Source organism: Chrysochloris asiatica, unplaced genomic scaffold (assembly GCF_000296735.1).
Source record: "Chrysochloris asiatica unplaced genomic scaffold, ChrAsi1.0 scaffold00229, whole genome shotgun sequence".
Taxonomy (NCBI): Eukaryota; Metazoa; Chordata; class Mammalia; order Afrosoricida; family Chrysochloridae; genus Chrysochloris; species Chrysochloris asiatica.
Window position 1 is genome coordinate 1,351,518 of NW_006408747.1, and position 6,315 is coordinate 1,357,832.

The 6,315-nt window shown below is 34.9% G+C and overlaps 1 protein-coding gene across 1 annotated transcript in view; it reads right to left on the minus strand.

Moving 5' to 3' along the window:
- Positions 1-6,315, minus strand: part of SCLT1 (sodium channel and clathrin linker 1) — a 272,952-nt gene that overhangs the window by 93,370 nt on the left and 173,267 nt on the right. The gene's annotated exons all lie outside the window — the stretch shown is intronic.

Below are 6,315 nucleotides of genomic sequence, written 5' to 3' on the forward strand. Positions count from 1 at the left end.
CTTAAGGACCTTTTGCTTTCTCCCTATATGATGATTTTGATGTCATCCCACAACTTTTCTGGTCTTTGGTCATTAGTGTCTAATGTATGAAATTTGTTCTTCAGATGATCTCTAAATTCAGATAAGATGTATTCTAGGTCATATTTTGGCTCTGTGGACTTGTTTTAATTTTCTTCAGCTTCAGCCTGAACTTGCATACGAGCAATGGATGCTCTGTTTCACAGTATGTCCCTAGCCTTGTTTTGGCTGATGATATGGAACTTTTCTACCATCTTTTAATACAGATATAGTTAATTTGATTTCTGTGTATTCCATCTGGTGAGGTCCATGTGTATAGTCATCTTTTATGTTATTTAAAAAAGGTATTTGCAATGAACAAGTCATTAATTTTGCAAAATTCTATCATGTGATTTCTAGCATCCTTTCTAACACCAAGGCCATATTTTGCGACTAATGATCCTTCCTTTTTGTTGCCTATCTTTGCATTACAGTCACCAGCAATTATGAATACATCTTGACTACAAGTTTGATCAATTTCAGACTGAAGAATTCTTCAATTTCATCATCACTGGCTTTAGTGGTTGAGTGTGTTAATTTGAATAATAGTGGTATTAACTGGTCTTCCTTGTAGACATATGGATATTACCCATCAGTGTCAGTGTTGTACCTTTAAGACAGATCTTGATATGTTCTTTTGGCTGATGAATGTGATGCCATTTCTCTTCAATTTGTCATTCCCAGCAGAGTAAACCAATAAATGCAATTATCAGATTCAAAATGGTAAAAAAAAAAAAAGTCCATGTCTGCTCACTAATGCCTACGATATTGATGTTTATGCATTCCATTTCATTTTTGACGATTTCCAATTTTCTTAAGATTCCTATTGTGTACATTCTATATTCCAATTATTAATGGATGTTGACAGCTGCTTTTGTTCATTTGAGTTGTGTCCCATCAGCAAATGAAGGTCTCAAAGGCTTTACTTCATTTGTACCATCATGGTCAACTCTACTTTGAGGGGGCAGCTCTTCCCAGTTGCATTTTGAGTGCCTCCTAATATGAGGGGCTCATATTCTGGCATTATATCTGATAATATTCTGGTACTCTTCATCATGTTTCATTATTCAAACTTCAGGTGCTGACACTGATCCAATACTATTCACAGGGGTTTTAGTGGAAGTAGTTTGTCTCTCCTTCTTCCTAGTCTGTCTTTGTCTGAAGTTCAGGTCAAGCCTTTCCACTGTGGTAACCCTGCTGGTATTTAAAATATCCATTTCATAGCTTCAGAATCATAGCAACACATATGTCAACATAGTACAACAAACTGACAGATGAGTGGTGGACGAATAGTAGGAAACCCCAAATACCAATGGAGTCTAACAATCAGAGGAGATGCTTAGGCAGGTCAAGTCGTCAATGGAGGCTGGGTTTGGTTGTTTCAGAGTCATCCCAATGTGTCTGTAATCCTACTCTGTGGCTATCTGTCTGGTTCTGGACTTCCTAATTGGAAATGGATACATTCGCTATGGGTCAGAACCGACTTGACGGCACTTTAATAACAACAACAATCATATATGATTGATCTGTTTTAATTATGAATAAAGCATTTTGATTATGAATAAAGTGTTGTATAGATGCTTAGAGTGTGGTGCTCTTTTCCCCTGTTTATTCATCTTTATTTATTTCAGAATAAGCTTGTTCCATGATATCTTCCCAAAGGTGATCAAAGAGGTTTCTTCAATATCATTTTGAAGTCATGGATTTTTTATATTTCAATATCATATATGTTTGATATGTTTTGATTCATTACAGATACTCTTCTTAATATTCAAATTGCTTCCCAAGCACTTCAAATATGATATCATCAATCTTGGCATCTTCCTTGCTTTTTGTTATGAGATGGTGTTTTCTAGGCTCATCTTGTACTTTCCTGTCCTAGACCTTGTGATCATTTTTCCATGTTCTAATTTCAGTTTGGAAACCTCATTGCAACTGAATTGGTCATTATTTCTGGGTCCTTCCTGTGGACAGAGCTAGGAAATACATGTTTTTAAATGATAAAACATATCATGAGCTCATATAACAATATTTCTAATTTAAATTTAGAAGTAGAAGTTTTAATTAACCTCTTTGAGTTCTTTTTGCTTATGTTGAAAATCTTGGTTCTTAAAGATATGTTGTTGTTGCTAAGTGCCGTCAAATTAGTTCTATCTCAAAGCGACCCTGTACAGAGTTTTTGAGGAGTGACTGGTGAGCTTTATCTGTCAACCTTGCGGTTCAAACCAACTTTGTAGTCCAGCGCAATAACCTACAGCATCCCACCAGATTACCTTATATTTCCATTTTTCATGAACTCTTTGAAGTACCGTTGTATTTTTAATAGTTACTTATTGCTTTGTCCAAAATTGTAAATTTCAGAAAACACAGCAATACTAGCACTAACAATATGACTATTAAAAAGCATTTATCATATTTTTCAGTTACTTTTATCCTTAAGATTTATCCAAATAGGGTTTATTGTGTTTAATTGCTGTGTTAAATGTCATTTGGAATAGTTCATCTGTGAATTATTATGCCATTAACCTTCCTACACTTTAGATAATTTGTTTAATTTTCCTTTCTCTTTTAAGTTATTATTTAATTTTAAGAATAATTACATAAACATTTATATAGTTCCAAAATCAAGCTTATTTGTCTATGAAACAATGTTCAGTTAAAGTTACTCTTCACCCTTATCTTCTTTATTCTCTTATAATTTAATTATTTTCTAATTTACCTCTCAATTTTTTAAAACAGGTGTGTATGTGTATAAATGCATATATGCATACACACACACATACACATTCTATCTGTTTAGATATAAGGTAGAATACTATACACATAAGGAGCTCTGGTAGCGTAGTGGTTACGAATCAGGCTGCTATCCTAAAGGTCAGCAGTTCGAAAGTACCAGCTGTTCCATGAGAGAAAGATGAGGCTTTCTGCTTCCGTGAAGATTTGCAGACTTGGAAACCCTGTACAGGGTCACTATGAGTCAGAACCGACACCATGGTATTTAACCACAACAGCAACTATACACATGGTTATCTACTTCTTGTTTGTTTACATAACAATATATTAGTTAATGCTCTATGTACCAATATTCTGTCTGGAATTACACTGAATCTGTAGGTAATTTAGAAGAGAATTGACAATTTTACAAAATACTGAGCTTTCTCACCTATTCATATGGTACATACTTCTATCTGTTCAAATTTTCTTGAATCTGTAAATTAGTAAATAAAATTATGTAGTAGTCCTAAAGGTATTTTATCAAACTTATTCCTAAGTATTAGTTTTTAAAAATTATTTTAACTTTTTTGGTTATTGTTGACTGTATACACATCAGAACATCTGCCAATTCACCATTTTCTACATGTACAATTCAGTGACACTGAGTACATTATTCAAGTTGGGCAACCACTCTTCCTACTCTTTTCTGAATTGTTTTTACCCCAATCATAGAACTCATGATCTTGTTTCCTATCTAATACTTCAAATTGCTGCTGTCAGTTTGATCCCATGTTGTTGTTAGGTGCCATCGAGTTGGTACCGACTCATATAAACACTATGCACAACAGAATGAAACACTGCCTGGTCCTGGGCTAGCCTCACAATTGTTGCTACACTTGAGGCCATTGATGCTGCCATCACGCTGGGGGTATTCCTCTTTTTCTCTGACCTTCCATGTTACCAAACATGATATCCTTCTCCAGTGATTGGTCCCTCCTGACAATATGTCTGAAGTACGAGAGAAAAAGTTTGGCCATCTTGGCCTCCAAGGAGCATTCTAGCTGCACTTCTCCCAACACAGATTTGTTGGTTCTTTTGGCAGCTCATGGCACCTTCAGTATTCTCCTCCAACACGATAACTGAAATGCATCAATTCTTCTACGGTCTTCCTTATTCACTGTCTAGCTTTCTCATGTATATGAGGTTATTGACAATACCATGACTTAGGTCAGGTGCACCTTAGTCCTCAAGCTGACATCTTTGCTCTTCAACAAGGTTGTGTGCAGCAGATTTGCCTAATGTAATACGTTGTTTGATTTCTTGACTGCTGCTTCCATGAGTGTTAATAGTTGATCCAAGAAGAATGAAGTCCTTGACAACTTCAATCTTTTCTCTGTTGATAAGAATGTTGTTTACTGTTCCAGTGGTGAGGATTTTTGTTTTCTTTACATTGAGATGTAATAATCCATACCGAAGGCTGTGGTTTTTGATCTTCGGCAATAAGTATTTTAATTCCTCTTCACTTGATCCCATAGATGTCTCCTAAATGAGTACAAGGCTAAGGCAGACATTCTTTACTAATTAATTAAGCTAAACAGCTGAAGTTTTTTGATGCTAAATTTTATTATTTTTAATAAGCTATTTTTTCAAATGTTTGTCATTAGTCTGTAGAAATATAATTGATTTTGAATTTTAACTGATTATATCTGGGTCTTCTGTTAATTAATTAATTCTAATAATTTATCTATTAATTATTTTGGATTTCCTACATATACAACAATGCTGTGTGAGAACAGATGTTTTTGTTTTTCCTTTCTAGTTTGCTCTTTATTTAATTTTCTTGCCATAATGAACTCATTAGGCCTGTTAGTATAAAAATAAATGAAAAATTTAATAGTGGTCTTCATTATCTTTCTATGTTCAAAGGAAAGTCTATAAAATTTTGCCATTAAAAATAATGCTTACTATAGAAAAGTTATCTTTAAAAATATTAAGTAAACTCTACTCTTAGTGTGTTAAATGCTTTTTGGAAAATTATGAATGGATATTTGATAAATATTATCAAATGCTTTTTCAGCATCTACAGAGAAGGCCTTATGATTTTTATTTTTCAATTTAATATATACCAACATTGCATTCTAGCCTATAGCTATACTAGAGGTGATTTTTTGTTGTTAATTCTTTAATTCCCTTGTTGTCTGTATACAAATATAAAGGGTATATGTATATATCTGTATATATACAGATATATGTCTACGTCTATGTATATATGTATATATATATGGTTACAAATCGGGCTGGTAATCTCACGGCCAGCAGTTCAAAACTACCAGCTGTTCTGTGGGAGAAAGATGAGGCTTCCTGCTCCCATGAAGATTTACAGCCTTGGAAACCCTGTAAAGGGTCTCTGTGAGTCGGAACCAACTCCACGGCACATAAAAATAACAGCAACAAATAAAGGGTTAGTCCAAATTTCTCAGCTGAACCATGAACTAGAAACAGAAGTTCTCTTGAATTCATTCTAAACATATTTTCACTAATGCATTCCACCAAAACTATTCTCATTATTGTTAAAAAAAGATCATTACTTGCATGTCAAATTGAAAGGTCCCTTCTTAGTCCTTAACTTATTCAATCAATCAGTAACATTTTATAAATTATAGTGAGTAAGAGATTATTTCCCAAAATTGACTGAGTGTGGCACTGCAAGTTAATGTGCTGGACTGCAAGGTTGGTTTGAACCGGAAGGTCGGTGGCTCAAGTTTACCAGCCGCTCCTCAGAAACCTTATACAGGGCTGCTATGAGTTGGAACTGACTCAATGGTATTTAGTAACAAGAATAAAACTGCCTGAATTTTAAACTAGGATCTGTTACATCACTTTCTATGTGTTCTTGAACAAATGCAAATAATAATACCATTTGCTCTGTAAGGCTGTTATTGTCCTTTTGATGTTGAATGACTGACCATTCTATGTGTATGTATCTCACTAGGATACGTCCCCACTAGTATACGTATCTATTGCTTGGCTGAAAATTGAGCCACTGGGGTGTGTTCTATTTGAGACCTGAAGAGTAACTAAGGTCCATAGTTGCGGGGTTCCACAAGTCTCTATCTCACCACTATAATTTTTTTCTTTTCATGATTTTGAATTTTGTTATAGATTTTCTCCTACTCTACCCAGGATCTTCTAATGTGATCTCTTTCAGAGCAGCTGGTAGTGATGGCTGGGCATCATCTAGCTATTCTGGTCTTAGGGTTGTAGAGACTGATGTTCATGTGGTCCAAGCATCTTCAATTTTCATCACACTTCTTTCCTCCAGACAGGAAGAAACCCATAGTTAACCTTTAGAAGGCCATACATGAGCTATTTAGATCCCAGCAGCTACTCAACAAAATAGGATGTAGAACATTGTCTTTACAGTTTATGTTATGAATGACTGGTTTTTTAAAGGGACGCTGCTAGGCCTTTCTTCTGAGGTGCCTCTGGGGGATTCAAATCCTGGTAGCATAGTGGTTACGAATCGGGCTGCCAACCTTAAGG